The sequence below is a fragment of the Physeter macrocephalus genome, chromosome 3 (assembly GCF_002837175.3).
Source record: "Physeter macrocephalus isolate SW-GA chromosome 3, ASM283717v5, whole genome shotgun sequence".
Lineage (NCBI taxonomy): Eukaryota > Metazoa > Chordata > Mammalia > Artiodactyla > Physeteridae > Physeter > Physeter macrocephalus.
In genome coordinates this window covers 27,268,892-27,287,266 of record NC_041216.1, presented here as the reverse complement: position 1 = coordinate 27,287,266, position 18,375 = coordinate 27,268,892, and the positions used below count along the sequence as shown (strand labels likewise).

The following is an 18,375-nucleotide window of genomic DNA, read 5'->3' as shown; positions in this document are numbered from 1 at the left end:
CTTTCCCACTTAGGTCCCCTGGCCAGACCTGGTTACGCTTTGGGCTTTGGGCTTTGGGCTTTGGGGTCAGGCGGACCAGGAACTGGATCCCACCTCCACCTCTGAAAAGCTGTGGGATCCCCTGGGAAGATCATTCTTTTATGAGTTTCTTTAGCTGTCAGGTAGGACTGCTGCTGCTTCTAACCTGTGTCAGGAGATGGTTGTGAGGTTGACATGAGTTGGTATGTGAAAAAGTCTTATATTGAACTGCACAGAGTGCTGTTAAATATGTCAGCTTCCTTCTCTTCCTCAAAAGCAAGCTTCTCCCCCCTTTTTAAATTTAAGAGATCATTTCGAAAAATGAACTTTTTATTTTGGAATAGTTTTATGTTTACAGCAAAGTTGCAAAAATGGTACAGAGTTCTCATATACTCCTTACCTAGTTTTTCCTGCAAGCCTCACTTTTATACTGTTGAGTTTTCCTGATAACTTTTTCATGTATAATCCCTGTGAACTTTGATCAAATTTGGCTTTAAGTGCCAATTCACTGCTTTGCTAAGGCTGAAATGATGGCCTTGAATACCTGAGTTTTGCTGTAGATGTGGCATTTGCTTCCAAACCATCTTTCTGTTTTTACATTGGTCCATGTCTGTGACCGTTTGACATCAGAATACCTTCTTTGATTTTCCAGGATCTTAACACCTAAGTAGTTTCCCTGTTTATGCAGTTAATGAGCTGTGCAACCAGAGGAAAGACGAAATAGGCAGTTTATGTCATTATTTCAACTGGGCATTTTTGCAGTCTCAGAGCTACTTCTCACACCATCACAGTTTAAGTCAAGGTAGAAGCACATGCATTTTCAGTCCCCCCCTCCCCCAATCCCCCAATATTTCTAATATTCAGAAATACAGAAAGAAACTTGCTGGGTTTCCCAGTTAAAAGTTCACTGGCTAGTTTTAATATATCAATAATTTATAATTAGCATTATTATATAAACCAAAAATAGCAGCAACTCAAATTTTATGTGCCTTTATGGTTAAGCAGATGATTTCACAGACATATTATTTGGTTCCTTAACCACCCCGAGAGAGAGGCAGGGAAAGCTTTGTCACCCCTGGTTGAGGTCACATAGCAAGAGTTGGAGTTGAAGTTCAGTAGAGGCGTCCTGCAGACATACACTGAGCCCCTCCAGCCCATGTCTGCCTGGTACTCCTGCAAGGATGTGGCTGTGAAAATGCTCCTTTCCTCCCCCGTTTAAATTGGCCAACTTCCACCCCAGTGATATTTATGCTTTTCATATGCAAAACACTTCTTCAGTACTTAATTGACAGTTGATGTATTTTGTTTCGGCCCAGATCCTTACTGAGTGTTGTGAAATCAGCAATGGTAGGCTTGATGTAACAGTCTCCCCATGCTGTGCCTTCAGGGGAAATAACTGGTCTGTGCGGTCGCTGAACCTCCACAGGCCCCAGTATAACTGCAGCTTCTTCTGAGGCGGCATCCTGTTTGTGATCTTTGGGTGCACCCTGTGCTGCAGAGACACCTTGACATTAGGGACACGAGCAGCATCTTTCCTACCAGAGTCACTGAGATATTTGAATGGGAAGATGATGTAGTTCGAAAAAGTGATAAATGGGCCAGGTCTTTTGAAAAGCTAGCAGACGTCTTATTTAAACATTTAGATCTGAACAGAAAACAAAAATGAGTCTCAAAATTTTTTTTGCAAATATGGTGGGGTAGATGCTTTAAATTCGAATACCTGTTTCTGTGGTTTAAAAATTTAATTTTGTCATCACGTTTGTTTGGTTGGTTTTGGTTAGGTCTCTATTTTTAGCAGCTCATTTTAACCCTTCTGGAACCCTGAGTTCAGAGGAACCCATTGGTGGCTGTAGTGGCAGCTTTTCCCAGGCTTTTAAGTTCTCACTGATCACTTGGCTGAGTTTGGTGGGTGGTCTTTTTAAAAAATCAATAAAGTAGACGAATCCACAAAGCCAAAGTCAAGTGTAAGAATTAAGACACATTTTATTTTATTATTTTAAGGTACATTTTAATCTTTTGAAGTTCTAACAGTCTCATTAAGAACCATCTTTTAAAAAAATTTTTTTTAAGCTGACAAAGCATGCAGGTGTTTGCCCGGTTCTAGCCTGGCAGCTCAGAATTCTGGAGCAGTGTCCCGGATAAATCCCCAGTGGCTTTTCTAACCGTCTCTAGCATGGGTGGGACGTGCTGCTCTCTTACAGCAGTGTCGGATGTCGCTTGATAAATCTTTGTTGTTGTTGTTTTGGTTACCCTCTTTAGGTTTGGTGCCTTTTAGGAAGTTATAAAGCAAAGGGGATGGTCTGGCTGGATGGAGAGGTTGGGTCACCATTGATCTGAGATGGTCCCTATTGGTATGTTTGCAAAATGTAAAATGCAGACTTTAGCTTCCTGTGCACATTATGGGGGAGATGCATGTTTTAATAGGATCATGTCCCATCGGTGGGGGGGCTCCCATGGGGCTGATGCTGGAAAGTCAGACTCGATGGGGTCCCAGGCTTCCTGGGGCTGGTGGACTTTGCTGTGGATCACTCGCGAAGTGTGTTACCACTCCTCTTTCTTTGAGTCCTGTGATGTGGGTCACCAGTCTGAGAGAGAGATGGTTTGTGTCCACTTGTAGCTTACTGACACTGATTGGAAAAGAGATTAAGATTTTGGTTATGTAAGTTACAATAATGATCAAAAACATCAAGCCCCCTCCCCACAAATGATCCAGTTACCCAAATAGTTATTCAGATTACACGTCTTTCTGCCACAGATGGGTGCTTCTTTCCCTGTCTTTTTCCTCTCTGTTTTCTTTACCCACCGGATAGATTCATAGGAAGAACTAAACAAGGCCCCGGTATTTACATGTTGAAACATGAGATCTGTGTTCAGAGGTACCTTGTGGCACATGCAGTTTAGTGAGTGGAGGAGCGGGGGCAGTCGTTTCTTTGCACGTTGGGTGTTACAACCCCCCTGTCTGTCCTGGACTGAATATGCATTTGGAGTGGGGTTTGCATTTTAAATTCAATTTTGGGAACCAGCCATTCACTGTGAAAGTGAAGTTGCTGGGAAGTTTGTTTTAAAAGATGCTACCACCCTCTCTTTCCATGAATCCAACAAAAAGAGCGTGGAATAAAATTTAATTATGCTATACTGAATATTTCATGTGGAATTAAGGGGCAAGAGTTGCCTTTAAAAAGCATTAGGTTTGGAAAGAATAAAGGCTTTGTAGGTTCTTTGAAAGATACTGTAATTAAAGGTTTGCTCAAATGTATTTTTCTTTTTTTTGAAGAGTTTAAAGAAACCCATCCCTCCCTTCTGAAATTGATTACCTCTCAAACCTCAGCCCTGCTTGGCAGTAAATACGGTGAGGCTGTTGCTTTGCTGATTTGACGGCTTCTTTCTGTTAAATGTAAAATAGGCTTTTAATCTTCTGATTTAGATGTTTAATAGAAAGTAAATGTGTGACTTGCTTTGGTTTCTGCTGAACCTGTATTTAAATCCACACAAACGGTTCGACTAAAGTGAAAACATCACTGGACTAGCTATTTTAAGCATTTCAGGATGTAAGAATGCAAAATGGGGTTCCCTTTTAAAAATAGACATGGCTGCTTGCATTTACATAATTACCACTAACCAGCACAACATTTTAAATGGTGACAAACTTAGGGTAGAAAAAGTATCTGTTTTAAAAAGCCTGGTTAAAGGAAGCTGAAAATGCTCCGTGAGCAGCTCTTTGTCTGGAGGGCCTGGGCAGAGCCAGGAAACAGAGTCTTCCCAGTCCAGAGGGTGGTGTCACGGGCGGAGTCGGGTGAGTAGCTCAGGCAGCTTCTTCTAGACTCTTGTCAGGTCTCCCTTAGGCTGGAACTTACTCACCTTTCATTTTGGAGCATGACTATAAGTATTAGTTCCTGAGTCTGCCTTTCAGTTTTGCAGGGGGTGCAGTGTTCTCTGTCCGCTGTTAAAAGGTGGCTGGTGAGGGTTGAAGTTCACTGCTGGTGGAAAGAGCCTGGAGAATACTTGTGAAAGTGGAAACGAGGGCTGACATCCAAACCCAGCAGTGCTTCAAGCCAGAGGCTCAGGAGTGTCCTTGATTCTGCCCTTTCCCCCAACTCGAACGTGGACTCCATCTGTAAGTCCTTCGGTTCTCCTTCCAGGATGTGTTCCGCTTTGCACGTCTCCACGGGTACCTCCCGAGTCCAAGCATCCCTCGTTTTCTTTGCCTGGACATCCATCACCTTTTCCCGGGTGGACTCCTCGGCTCCCTGGGCGGGGCCGGGGCGAGTTATTCAGAATGTAATTAAGATGAGGTCACTCGCTTGCTTGAGCCCTGCGGTGACTTTCCACCCGTGTGGCGTACAGTCGGCCTTCGTGGTCTGGTCCTGCCACGGCTCACACTTCCCACCGTTTGCCCTCCTCCTGGGCACGCTGACGCTGCCCGTACCCGGAACACACCAAGTGTGCTTCTCGCCCATTGGCGGTTTCTTCTACGTGATGCCCTCCCCTCCTCCCCCTCTTGCTATGCTGGCTTCTTCATGCCATTCGGGTCTCCCCTCAAATGTCATCTCCCTAGAGAGGCCCTTCCCGGTCGACCCAGTCTAGCATAGTCCCCCATCATTCTGTCATCTGGCAGGTTTTGTGTGTGTGTTTTTAATAGCATTTATTACTGTCTGAAATGTTTTATCTTTCTTTTCCTTACTTCTCTCCTCTCCTCCCCACCCCACTAGAATGCATGCTCTTTTAGGGCAGGGACCTTGTCTCCTCAGCTGTGTTACCAGCAGCTAGAAGTGACTAAGTGCACAGATCATCACTGATAAAGTGGATGCAGGCGAGGAACCCCGGAGATCACTGCTGTCCTAGGGGAGCGCTGACCTGCTATAACTGGGCCCCTAGAAGGACAGTCCTGAAGTCCTTTGGGGAACCGTTGAGGAAACACTGCTATAAACCTTGCCTTTAGACATTGAAAGTTGGCATTCCGGGGTTCACGGAATGGCTGTACTTCAACAGAATCGGCCTGTGTCCGGAGGAGGATGTGAATGTGGTTGCCCCCGCCCCCCGCCCCTGAAAAGTTAATGTTTCCGGCGTTCTTGGCTCTCAGTGGGAGCCCCCCCAGCGGTGCTCTGCGTCTTTGCTGGGGCCGTGGGACGGGGCAGCGCTGCCTCCCTTGCCAGAGGCTGAATTTGAGCTCACTTGCACCCAGCTTGAAAGCCAGGCCTCATTTTCTGTGTTTTCTCCTGTGGCGTGTTTCTTATGAGCCTGACGGGGACGCTATGTTCAACCTTCATTCTGGGGTGAGGGCACAAATCTGCTAAGATACTGATATTTGCAGAAATCTAAACTTGGCTGGGGAGCTTTCTTTCTGCTTCCTTGGTTTTCCTCCCGGAGACATCGCAGATTTTTAGGAGGAAAATGTGGTAAGTCTGTTGATACCTAGAACGTTGGTGACAGTGCCTGGAAGTAGTTAATTGAACCCTTCACGTTCACCTTCCTCAGGGAGAAAAGAATCATATTTCCAGCTCACTGAATCTCAATTATATCATGCCATTCCATGCTGGTGATTGAAGCATTAACTTTGGTCTCAAATGCGCTAGCTGGGGACTGCGTTGTAGAACCCAGGAGACCGTCTGCTAAGCAAAATCTCCCCTGTGCAGCTTTCCATTCTTGCTGCTACCTTGATCAGCTCGTTGTTACAGTGGTTGGACTTTATGAATAAAAACAGCAACTTCTCAGATAATTTAGAGTGAAATGGACAGAGCCCTTGAGCAGGAGGAGTTGAGTCGTTTTCCAGCGTCAGCTCGTTGGGCTCCGGTTTAAGGCAGTCTCTCCCTTCCACGTGTGATGGAGCCTAACACCACCGAGTCAAGGTACTTGACTGCCTGGTCCCACCTTGCCTGGCCTGTGCACGATTGAGACATGTGAGATGAAGGTGGGTAGGTAGGGCTGGAAGATGGGTTTTGACCAGTTTATGGAGGGTCTTGTTTGTCAGAAGTGGGCAGCACAGCAGGCAGTGTTCCCACCATGAGTTGCTGGTGTGTGTTTAGGGTCAGCTGGTCGCAGGGAGAAGAGTTGGGAGTGCCTGTCAGTCATTGGCTTCCTAGTTACCGAACACTCAATAAACCTGTCTTTACTGGAGCCACTTTTCTCTGATAACAGACACTAGAAACCATCCACTGCATACTCTCAAATGGTCTCGCTTTCCTGATTCGACCCTTTGGTTGATTGCTTTTGAAATTAACATGCTGGCTTAGTCAACTGAATACTCTAAACCTATTCCTGTACATACCTGGCTACTAGTGGTCAATAACCCCGTTAAGTATTTGAAGGGCAGTGACTTTCCCACGTGGCTTATTAGAAATTAGTGTGTACGGTACACTTGACAGTGTGTGTGACACACATTTAGTGTGTATGGTCCTTGTTATTTAATTGTTTGAAAATGAAACAGACAGGGCCCCCTGATCCAGCTTGAATAAGTGAGGCTGGCTCTTCTTGATGGACACACTGGTTGCATTTCACTGGCCATATTTCACTGGCCTTGGACGTTAGCAAGGGAAAAGCACTCATTTATCATTGTTCATTTCTCCTTTCTAACCCTTACAAGAGCCTAAATGATTTCCTGCTCACGAACTGCTTGGTTGTCTTTCTCTGGTATGTCCTCTCTTGTCTTAGATATTTGCAGACATTTCTGGCTGTCCACCAGCCAGTAACTTCCATCTTCGTTGCAGATGCTGTGTTTAATGGTATCTGAAACCCCCCACCGATTCAAAGTGGTTGCCTTAGGAAAGCTGGGATTCCGGTGGTTCAGTTAGTAAGATGCAGTTTTATGTTCCTTGCCTTGGTACTGTGGTTGGCTCATTAAATGTTTCTTCTTCTTATTTTTTAAAATAAATAAATTAATTTGTCTTTGGCTGCGCTGGGTCTTCGTTGCTGCGTGCGGGCTTTCTCTAGTTGAGGCGAGAGGGGGCTACTCTTCCTTGCGGTGTGCGGGCTTCTCATCGCAGTGGCTTTCCTTGTTGCGGAGCACGGGCTCTAGGCGTGCGGGCTCAGTAGTTGTGGCTCTAGGGCTCTAGAGCGCAGGCTCAGTAGTTGTGGCGCACGGGCTTAGTTGCTCCCCAGCATGTGGGATCTTCCCGGAGCAGGGATCGAACCCTTGTCCCCTGCATTGGCAGGTGGATTCTTAACCACTGTGCCACCAGGGAAGTCCCTAAATGTTCCTTAAAGTTGGTTGAGAGACTTAAATATTTGTTAAATTTTAGTATGTCCTGATCTAGAGAAAACTAATCATTATGTATACTTTACAAGATTCATCTGTTGCCCATTCCTCAGGTTGGAGTGATGGAAGGAGAGGTTATAAATTCTCTCTTTCAGGCAGATAAGTTAAAGCTCACAGACAGTGAGAGAATGGGCTAGTCATTGGGAGCAGTTATTCTGGGTGGAATTGGCTTGTGGGTTGGCCCCTCAGGGTGGTACAGAAGGTTTCCAGGGGGAGTTCAGGAAAGACACTGGAAAGAGATTTCCCGAGTCTCATCTCAGACGGAATCTCCTTTGCTTCAGTTGGCCAAGGTTAACTGGCCCAGCTAGCCTGATCCCTAGAAGGGCCGCTGGCCTCTTATCACAGAGCAGACCTCCTGGTTGACAACAGGTACTTGGTTGCCATGGAGCCCTGGCTCGTTTTGTTTGAACTGTTATCTCTTACTGGAGTAGCAGCTGATCTAGACCCAGCACCGAGGTGCTCAGGCCTTCCATCCCTCTTCTGTGCCTCAGTGCTCTCGTGAGGATCCACAGGGAAAACCAGGTGGTTTTCTAGGGTCCATGAGATCATCTGTGCTTGGGGTGCTCCTCCAGGGTGGGAGAGGGTTTGCCACCCTGCACAGCCCGGCCGCCATCGTGGAAGCGTGGCCAGCCTGCTTATCCATCTTAGATGCACCGTGGATGATGAATCATAATCATGGCAGTGTAGTGGCTGAGCCTCAGGCCCCAGCCAGTGTGTGCTGGCTTGTAGTGTTTTCCTGATGGATGGAGCCTATTCTGGGAAGCAGCTTATTGTCTCACATGAACAGGCTTTCTAAAATAAATGACTGCTTTCTTAATATTTTGAATCATTTTCTTCAGCACATGTTTTGTAGCCGTGGTTTGAAAGCTTGCCAAATATATGCCTTTGCACAACTCCCTGTAGGGCTGGATATACAACCAGACCAAGCAGTGTGATTTAAGGTTGAATATAATTGGGAACTCAGCAATCACTTGCCTTGCATTTGATAGAATGGCAGCGGAGTGCTCTAGAGTTATTTCTCTGTTAAAAAAATTATATATATAACACACAAATGCACATACGTATATAGTCTCACTGCCTCGTAATAGAGAAATCACACGTGAAGCTACTGGGCAAAAACACTAGCATGATAAGTAATTACTTGATTTTTGTGATGGAGGCAATTGATTAAATTCAAACAGATCCTAGTGGTTGATACCATAGATCTGACTGAGGACCTTAGTCAAATTGTATAAGATTGCAGGATGGAAAAAAATCAGATGGGGGCAGAAATACATTTAAAACCCAATCCCTTGTCAAGTCTTTCATCAGTTGATCTGTTTCCTTGTTTCTGTGGACTTCAGTAATTGAGCCATAAACTTGGTGAACTTGATGCTGCCTTCCTGTTCAACAAGGGTCTTTTAGTTTTTACATTTCAAACACTGCTATGTGTTTATTGTCATTGGATTATTGGTTACCTGGAATTGAGGCTTTATCACGTGCCTCATGTGCTGGTGGAAAAAGTGCTATTAACAGCCCCACTCCCTGGAGCTCTTTGAAAAATAACACGTGAAATCCAAAGTTTGTATACCAGGCCCACCGAGATCTTATTATCAGAAACTTATGGTAAATATCCAGATGATAGAGGGTGGAGAGGCACTAAGACGTCTGCTTCATTCCTGGGCTGCTGGTGTTCTCCAGGCTTGTTGCCAACTCTGACACCACAGCGGAGAAAGAGGCGACGTATAGAAGGAGTGACTGAAGCTGTGTGTAGATTGTCCCGCCCACCGAGTGCCCCTTGACTGCGTCCCACAGCCCTGCAGCGGAACAGCCTCCCGCCCTCCCTTGTAAGAGGGTGTTAATCTAACAAGAGAAGGAAATGAAACTCTGAGATAAAAATCTGCTGTCTCAACTTTCGCAGTTAAAGTAAATTTTCTCCAAGGCTTTTTTTCTTCCCCCCTGAAATTTGGAACACTTTCTAGTCATTGAAAAGCACCTATCTTGTGTAGTTTCAGACAAAGTAATCTGGCTCCAGAATGTAACCTGTATTTGCGAACAACATGATGATGAAAAATCCTGGGGAATAAATATATACATATATGCAGCGCATGAAAGGATGAGTGAATTCAACAAGGCTGCAAGATGTAAGGTCAATTGTATTTCTATATATTAGGAAAAAAAAGAAAAATTAAAAAATCAATACCATTTACAATCGTTTCAAAAACATCAAATACCTTAGAGTAAAACTGAGTAAATGTGTGTAAAGACTTCTACACTGAAAACTACAAAACATTGCTGGGAGGCATGAGAGAAGAGCTATGTAAATGGAGGGCTGTACTGCGGATTGAGAGATTCAATGTAGTTAAGATGCCCCCTTTCCACTAAAATGATTGGTGACTTCTGTGCCATCCTAGTCAGAGTTTAGACAAGTTGACTGTAAAGTTTATATGGAAATGCAAAGGACCGAGAAAAACCAAATCAATTTTGAAAAAGAACAAAGCTAGAAGATTGCATTGCCTGATTTTCAAGACTTCCTATAAAGCTACCGTAATCAAGACAGTTTGGTATTGCAAAAGGATAGACACATAGATCAATGGGATAGAACAGACAGTACAGAAATAGACCCACACATACATGGTCAGTTGATTTTTGACAAAGGTGCAAAGGCAATTCAATGGAGAAAGGATAGTCTTTTCAGCGAATCATAATGGAACAGTTAGACATCATATGCAAAAAACATGAACCTCTCGACCCATACCTTGGACCGTGTACAAAAATTAACTCAAAATAAATTATAGGCCAAAGTTTAGATTCTAAAACTGTAAAGCTTCCAGAAGAAAAAAGAGAAAGTTTTTGTGACTTTGGAACAAGCAGAGATTTCTTAGATACCAAAAGGCCAATCCACAAGAGAAAAAAAATGTATTTCAGACTTGATCAAAATTTTTAAATTCTGTTCTTCCAAAGATACCGTTAAGACAATGGAAAGACACAGACTGGGAGGGAACTTTTGCAAAGCATATGTCTAATAAAGGACTTATATCCAGGATATATGAAGAACTGTTAAAACTCAATGATATGAAAACAGCGCAGTTTAAAAATGGGCAAGAGATTTGAATAGACACTTTAAGATGTACAGATGGCGGCAAAGCACATGAAAGCAGTTCAACCTCATTATCAGGGAAATGAAACTAAAAGCCACAATGAGGTCCTAGTAAACACCTGTTAGAATGCCTTCAAAACAAAAACAAACAGGGACTTCCCTGGTGGTCCAGTGGTTAAGACTCCATGCTCCCAGTGCAGGGGGCCCAGGTTCGATCCCTGGTCCGGGAACTAGATCCCGCATGACGAAACTAAGAGCCCACGTGCCACAATGAAGATCCTGTGTGCCGCAACTAAGACCTGGTGCAGCTAAATAAATAAATAAATAGATATATAAATACATAAAACAAAAAAAACAAAACCAAAACCTGATAATACCAACTCTCATACCTTGCTGGTGGGAAGGCAGAATGGCACAGCCGTTTTGGAAAGAAGTTTGGCTGTTTCTTATAAATCTACCCTTTAAAACAGTTTTAAATCTATGCTTACAATATGACCCAGCAATCCCACCTCTAGGTATTTACCTAAGAGAATGAAAAGTTATCTTTACAGTGGCTTTATTCATGATCTCCAATAGCTGAAAACCCAAGTGGCATTTGTTCAACTGGTGAACGAATCAACATTCCTTTGTTGGAATACTACTCAGTAATAAAAACAGACTGATACAATGTGGCTAAATCTCACATGCATTCTGTGAGTGAAAAGAAGCCAGAGACTCAACAGGCTATGTACTGCCTGACTACATTTATCTGACATTCTGGAAAAGGTAAAACTGTATGGAAAGAAAACAGATCAGTGGTTGCTGGGCATTGGATGTGGAGGTGAGTTGGCCAAGAAGGGCACGCGGGAACTTTTGGGCGTGATGGAAATTTTCTATATTTTGATTATGGTTGTGGTCACACAACCCTGTTTGTTAGAACGTATAGACCTGTGCACTTTTGAGCAGTTACTTCACAAAGGAAGATCCCCGGATGGCCAATAAACATGTGGAAAGGTGCGGGACATCTCACTCATCAGGGAATACAAATGAAAACCACCATGAGATACCACCTATCAGAATGGCTCAAATAAGGAAGACTGCCAACATCAAATATTGGTGAGATTGTGGAGTGTTACGTGCATTCAGTGGTACAACCTCTTTGGAGACCTGTTTGGCACTTTTTATGAAATTGAACATCTACAGTATGATCCAGCAATTCCAGTACCTTAGACGAAAATACACATTCATGAAAAGACTTGTGCAGGAATGTTCATATAAAGCCCCAAACTGGAAACAGCCCAAATACCTATCATCTGAAAAATGGGTAAATAAATTGTTATCGCAATGGAATACCACTGAGCAAAACAAAGAATGAACTACTGATACAACCATATGGATGGATCTAGAAAACAAGTACAAACCAATCTATGGTGGTAAAGTGGCTTCTCGAGGGCAGGGAATGGGAAGTGACTGGAAAGAGCAAGGCAGCTGCCTCGGGGATGGAAAAGGACTAAATGCCGATTGGGGCTGTGACCCCGTGGGCATAGGTAGTTGTTAAAACTCGTCACACAGATTAAGGTCTCTACGTTTCATTGCATGGCAGTTGTACTTTAATGGAAGCATCTTAAAATCTCACTTGTGTAGACATTTTGTTGGGTCCTGACTCTTTTTAGCTGTCCCTTCTGTCTGGTTATCATTACGTGCACTTTGCACCACCCGCGTTTCTATGGGGTACGCGTCGTTGATGTTATCCAGTATTCTCCTGGAGGTGAGAGGGAAGGCTCGACTTCTGACTGATTGACTGACATGTGTCTCAAAGCTTCAGAGTATCAAAGGGACAGGTAAGTAACCTGTGTTTTTGACCCTGGGTCCCCTAGGACCTGCCTTTGTGTACCCATTCACCATTTATAGAACCTCAGTGTTGCAAAGAACTGGAAGACTTTCCGTGTGCCTTAGTCATGGGGGTACCGCCTTCTAGAAGGAAGTGTGGCTGGAATCCCAACCTTATGGACCGAGCTGGATGTGGGGATGGGGATTGGAAAAGAAGCCCTTGCTCCTTGTAAACCCCAGGGTCCTTGCTTTTCTCTCTAGACTCTCCATGAGCCGTGTTGTCCATGGGCACGGCTTCAACCATCACCACTTTTTGATGATTCCCAAGGTAGCTGCAGCTCACTTCTCTTCTGAGGTGAAGCTAGTAAAGATCTAGATGTCTACTCTGAACTGCTCTTTCTCATTTACTCACAAATGTGCTGTTGTTCTCACTTCCTGTAAAGTTTCTCTCAGACCTTTCCTGCTGCTATTTTCTCTTTCCACTTCCCTTCCCATCTTCTCCTTGACCATAGAAGTCGGGCCTCTGCCTCCCCACCCATTCACTAGAACCTTCTCACTGTAGGACTCACCGAGAACACTACATGGCCAAATCCCAAGACCAGTTTCCAGCCCTCATCCTTCCCGGCTTCTCTGCAACATTTATTGATGTTAATTGACCCTTTTCTTCCTCGAAGAAAAACCGTCCTCTCCCTTGGTCTGGGACACCGTCCTCTCTCCTGCTCACCGCACAGACCCTGCCTTTTTCCTGGCTCCCCTTTGAGATTCCAGGGCCTCCGTGTGTGTCGTTGGCCCTCTTTTCTCTTGTAAGAGGGCTCTGGCTTAAAAGAAACTGTTTCTTTCTCGTGGTTTCAGTTTCCATTTGTACACCCATGACGCGGCATCTGTATCTTTAGGCCCCGCCTCCCTCCTGAGTTTCACATCTGTGTTTCATTGCGTACCGAACGTTTCACACTCACTGTCCAAACCAAACTCGTCAATCCTCCAGCTCCTGTTCCCTCTGGTTCTGGGGGTCCCCTGAGACCAGTAGCCCAGGCCCACCGCTCCTTGGTGCCTTTGGTGCTCTCTGGAGTCTGTGGATGAACATCTGTACGTGCTGCCTGTTCTTCTTTGTGTCCCTCCCCCACTTCCGTCTTCCCCATCCCTCCCACCACTGCCCCAGAGTGCGCCCCCATGACCCCTGACCTGTTCCTGGGTCTCCCTGCCTTCTTCCCCCTTTCTCTACAACCCACGAATGCTTTCAGTCCCCCCCCCCCCACCCCAGCTCCGCAAGGTAAAGCCTCAGCTCCTTAGAATGACAATGAAGCCCTTGGTCCACGTGATGGGAGCACCTGTGAGTTTCAGTCAGGCTCTCCCTCCTGTGTTACCCTCTTCCCCCGGCAGAATGGGTGGTCCCCTGCTTTGGGTCTGTGCGGCACTTCACGTATTTCTTTATTAGTAATCCGTGAGTGTGTATACTCACACGGGGGACAGCACCGGGTCTCCCGCTCGTGCGTCCTGGGCCCAGACGCAGGGCCTCGCACACAGAGGGGCTCCCGCAGGGTTGTTGAAGTCCACCTGGGCAGCCTGGTGGAAGCACCTGCCCCCCGTCCCCCGCCCCGGCAAGGCCCCACGCTCCCACGCTCCGGGCTCCCCCAGGTGCCCCAAGGGAGGCGGAGCTGGCGCTGCCCTTTCCTGTGTGAGCGTCTGCGCCCTGGCCACAGGAGCCCCCTGCGTCACCCACCACCTCTTCTGACGACCAGGAGGGACCACGCTGGGATCTGGAAGCCTTCCAGCGTCGACGCTGAGGAGAGGGATTGCCTCTCTCACGTCACGCCCCAAGCGGTCCTGGCGACCGCGCTCCCCCAGGCTTCCCTTCCTGGGGGGGGTGGGGAGGAGGATGGGGAGACCCACTCACTGCCTGGAGGGCCTCCGCGGGGGCGTGGAAAGGCCGTCTCCCAACAGGGGAGCTGTCCTCCACGCCAGGTGGAGGTGCCGTGTCTGGGCTACTGACGCAGATCAGAGATGGCAGAACAGGCCCGTGTCGCGTCTGTTCCTTCTCACTCCCGGCAGGGCCGTGGGTGGGCCGCGGTCGCTCTTCTGGCCTTGCGTGAGTGGCCCGTGACACAGGGAGATTGTGGAGTATTACGTGCCAGAGAAGAGGCTCTATTGTAGCCCGGTCCTTCCCCACTGACACAGAAAGCCAGGGTGGCGGCAGGGATGCGCCGGGCATCGCGGCCCCGGTAGTGGTGGAGCGGGCGTCGTTCATTGATGCCTTTAATTAGGACTGTTTCAGCAACAGAAGGCAGAGTGAGATTGTCTCAAAGGCAGATCAGAGCCACGTGAGTTTGGAGGTTGGCTCAGAAATCTGCCTCCCCTCCTCGCTAGGTGGCTGTTATTTCGATGTCTTTTAAATTTTATTTTCCCTCCCCCTCATTTTTGAGTGCGGCAGTCTTTTCCCTAAAGGGAGTGCGGGAGGAAGGTGCTACGTGAAATATTCTCGTAGTTGTTATTTGCCTGTGGCCAACGCAGGTTTCTTCAGTAAATCAAAATATGCATTTCAGCGAAGTTTAAACCTGCCAGGCTGAGCAGCTGCGGTTGACGGGCAGAGCGGAGGTGACCGCCACGAGGCTGGTGCCGTCTGAGCCGGGGCTCGGCCTTGCTGTCCCTGGGGTTGGAAGAGGAAGTGGAGACGTCAGTTTTAGGCCTCAATATTTAAATATTTGCGATTCGTCTGTTCTGGTTGCTTTGCAGTTTGTTTGCTTTTTAAAACTCCAGTGTGTGGTTTCCACCGTGTCCTTGACTTGGAGAAACAGTAAGAGTTACGGGCTGTCCTGGCCTGAGCAGCAGCGTCCACGTTCACAGTTTGCTGAGTTGCCAGACATCTGGGCCCTGGGGCGGAGGAGGGGACACAGGCCCTGACCTCTGGGAACGCTCGCCGGGAAGAGACAGGACACACCAGCTTGCAGCCTCAGCCGCTGCACCCTCCCCCTCCTGGCCGCCCGCCTCCCTCGGTCCCCAGGTTCGTGGGAGGGGCGCAGAAGTTTTGAAGGGCGAGAGCGGGTTGCTGCAGCTGAATTCAGGAAGTCGGGCGAGGCCTGCTGTGGGGTGAGCTTCGAATGAAGGCCAGGCAGGAGTCCTGGGCTTTGTCCAGACTGCCGCTCGGTGACCTTCCGGGGCTGGGGCACCTCCCGGGGCTCATGTGACTCTTGCCAGGTAGCGAGCTGGCATGGTTCCCTGGGTTGCCGGTCCCCTCCCTGCGAGACACCGAAGGCTCTGGGAGAGGGACTGGCGGGTACTGGGCCAGCCCGACGGGGAGGACGGGCAGCCGCCCAGCCGGAGACTGTGGCCCTGACTTCTGAGAGAGAGAGCCAGCCTGCCTGCCCTCTGTGCTTGCCCCCACACGTAAGCCAGCGGGTCCTTCGGAAGCCAGCTGAGATCCCAGCACGCTGGTGGTGAAATCTAGAGCCCGCCCGTGACCTCCGGGCCTCGGGTGGTCTGGCTTCAGCTCCCGTGTTCCTGATGGCTGCGTACTTGTGTTCCTTCTGCCTGGAACCCCCGACCGTTCTCACCACGCCTCCTCCCCTCAGCTCTGCTCAGATTCCCCGTTCACACGGCTCCCCTTGTCACCCCATCGAAGAGCACCCCTCACCCTGTGTGCCTGCTGGTTTTCTTCAAGGCGCCTCAGCTGCCTGACACGTACCACCTCCTTGTGTCTTATCCGTCTCCCTGGAGATAAGGCACAGGAAGGGGTTTTTAATGCCCGACCTCCACTGTGGCCCCTGGCCTTCCGAGCCTGGCAGAGTGGGTGCCTGGCATCCAGGGAGGACTCCCAGCCGCTCTCCATGCTGTGCAGGTGGATGGCCGGGGCTTTTTTCTTTTCTTTTCTTTTTTTTTTTTTTTTTAAGTAATTAATTAATTTTTGGCTGCGTTGGGTCTTCGTTGCTGCACGCGGGCTCTCTCTAGTTGCGGCGAGCGGGGGCTACTCTTCGTTGCGGTGCGCGGGCTTCTCATCGCAGTGACTTCTCTTGTTGTGGGGCACGGGCTCTAGGCACACGGCGCGGGCTTCTCATCGCAGTGACTTCTCTTGTTGTGGAGCACGGGCTCTAGGCACACGGGCTTCAGTAGTTGTGGCGCGTGGGCTCAGTAGTTGCAGCACACGGACTCAGTGGTTGTGGCATGCGGGCTTAGTAGTTGTGGCGCACGGGCTCCGCGGCGTGTGGGATCTTCCCGGGCCAGAGCTCGAACCCGTGTTGCCTGCGCTGGCAGGTGGATTCCTAACCACTGCCCCACCGGGGAAGTCCCGCGGCTTCTGTCTTGCTCCCACCATGCAGCCCTTTTACCCACAGCTTATCTGTTTCCTGGCACACAGGACCCACTTTGCTGCTCAGTGCAGATGCTAAGCTAGAGTATTCAAGAAGCAGATCGAAAGTTCAGTGTGTTTTCGCCAAGAACAGGTTTTCGTGTCGGCGAATTGGCAACTTGCTCACCTCCTGATTCTCCCCATAAATTCAAGCCTCTTAGGACACTGGTCCTGTCACCCTCCTCCGGGTGTGGCACCGTCTGAGTTCACAGTCGTGAACCAAAGTCTGCATCCATTTTATTTTCTTGGAGTGGAGTTGGGAAGGGGGACGTAACATTTTTAAAAGTACGCTTTGATTTAACTTTCATAAAAATGCTATTCACGAGGCGTTGTGTACGACGTTGTGAGACCAGACTCTACAGATGCTGGGAATCTGTCCTGAGATGCTCCTTGCTTCGTCCCGCCAGCACTACTTAGTGGGACAGTCTTTGCCAGGCTCCTGAATGTGCAGTTTTTCACCAGGAGTTGTTATCGGCAGGTGAGCATGAAGTATTAATTCCGCCAGATTCTAGCATCTTCAGAATCACACATGAGTATTGAGAAATCATGGCTGAGACTGCTCGATCAATTTAAATTTAATTAAAAGGCATCGAATCAAAGAATAACATGGTGAAGTACAATAACCACAAGCATCCTGGTCATTCTACATCATAATCCCTTTTCTGTTTTTTCAGCCGAGGCAGGTAGGATTAAGCAGGCTGACTTGCACATTCTCTTTTACTCCCCGGGAAATGAGGGTTTCCTTTTGCCTTAGGAGAAAAGATTTGCCTGCTTTGGTCGTCCGAAGTATTATATGTGGGCTTTTAATAATTTAGATGAAAGGGTGCATGAAGTAAAGTCACCTCATATTCTTTATTCGGATAGAGTATTTCTGAATTAATGCAAAATACGTGAGGAAGGTCGGTTTTGCCTCCCCGTTCCAGCTGCGTTTGGAAGAGAAATACGACTAACTCTTCTTTCTAAGCAAAAATCGTAAGAAATGCTGCTGGCCCCTTGGGGCGGGGCGGGAACAGCCATCATCTGGAAATTCATAGCCAGAAAGGGCCCGCCTCGGGGCTGCTGGGCCCCGGGGCCTCTCCAACAGGGGTGCAGTTCCCAGGTGAACGGGGTCTCCACCCTGAGGTGGGGCCCTAGAGCAGACCCCCGGGCCACTTGACACAGCTGAGGAATGAGCTATACCTGGCAGAGCTGCAGCTGTGTGCGAGGGGGAGAGAACGCGGGGCTAGAGAAGGCTCTAGTCTTCTAGGAGCTGGTGCGGCTGTGGAGCTGTTCGTTTGTAATGTGGGTCTAAGCGCAGCAGGTGGGGGGGGGTGGCCCGCCAGAGGCAGCCCTGTGACAGGTGAGGCCTGGGTGCACCCACCTGCCTCCTTGGGCTGACCTCAGATCGTGAGTGTGACCCGAGTGAAATTAATCCGTGTACACGAGAAGACTTGTGAAAACCTCCCCTGAGTGAGCTTTCCAGGTCTGGTTCTTTCGGGCTTAGCTCTCAGAGGGGTTGGCGGCTTTTGGGTTTCCTCCCTCCCGTGTTACCCTAACGCCAAGGAAGGTTTCCTGCATGTGCTCTGCTCTTCACCCTGAGGGCGGCCCAGCCTGTTTCGAGCTCTGAGCAGCCAACCTCGTCCCGCTCTCCGGTCCCCGAGTCAGTGGGCCTTCCACGATGTGCCATCGTGGGGTCTGCAGCCGACCCTTTTCTGCTCTTGGCTTTATCTGTATCGTGACTGGGCCTTGGGGTCCGGGCACACCCCCCTCACTGCCCTTGTGGAGCAGATGTGCTGAAGCAGTGTTACCTTTTGTGGGCCCAGGTGGCTCCTCAGGGATCAAAGGGACACTTTGTGTATCTTCTTCTGCTGGGTCATCATTAAAGTTCACAATCCAGGT

The 18,375-nt window shown here is 48.2% G+C and overlaps 1 protein-coding gene and 1 long non-coding RNA gene across 3 annotated transcripts in view; one reads left to right on the top strand and one right to left on the bottom strand.

Moving 5' to 3' along the window:
* CAMTA1 (calmodulin binding transcription activator 1) overlaps nucleotides 1–18,375 on the top strand; it is a 913,233-nt gene that overhangs the window by 106,563 nt on the left and 788,295 nt on the right. The gene's annotated exons all lie outside the window — the stretch shown is intronic.
* LOC114485960 (uncharacterized) lies at nucleotides 1,724–3,938 on the bottom strand. The gene is made up of 3 exons (XR_003679202.1): nucleotides 3,877–3,938; nucleotides 3,333–3,403; nucleotides 1,724–2,645 (listed from the first exon to the last, which is right to left on the bottom strand). It is a non-coding gene; the product is annotated as an uncharacterized lncRNA (long non-coding RNA).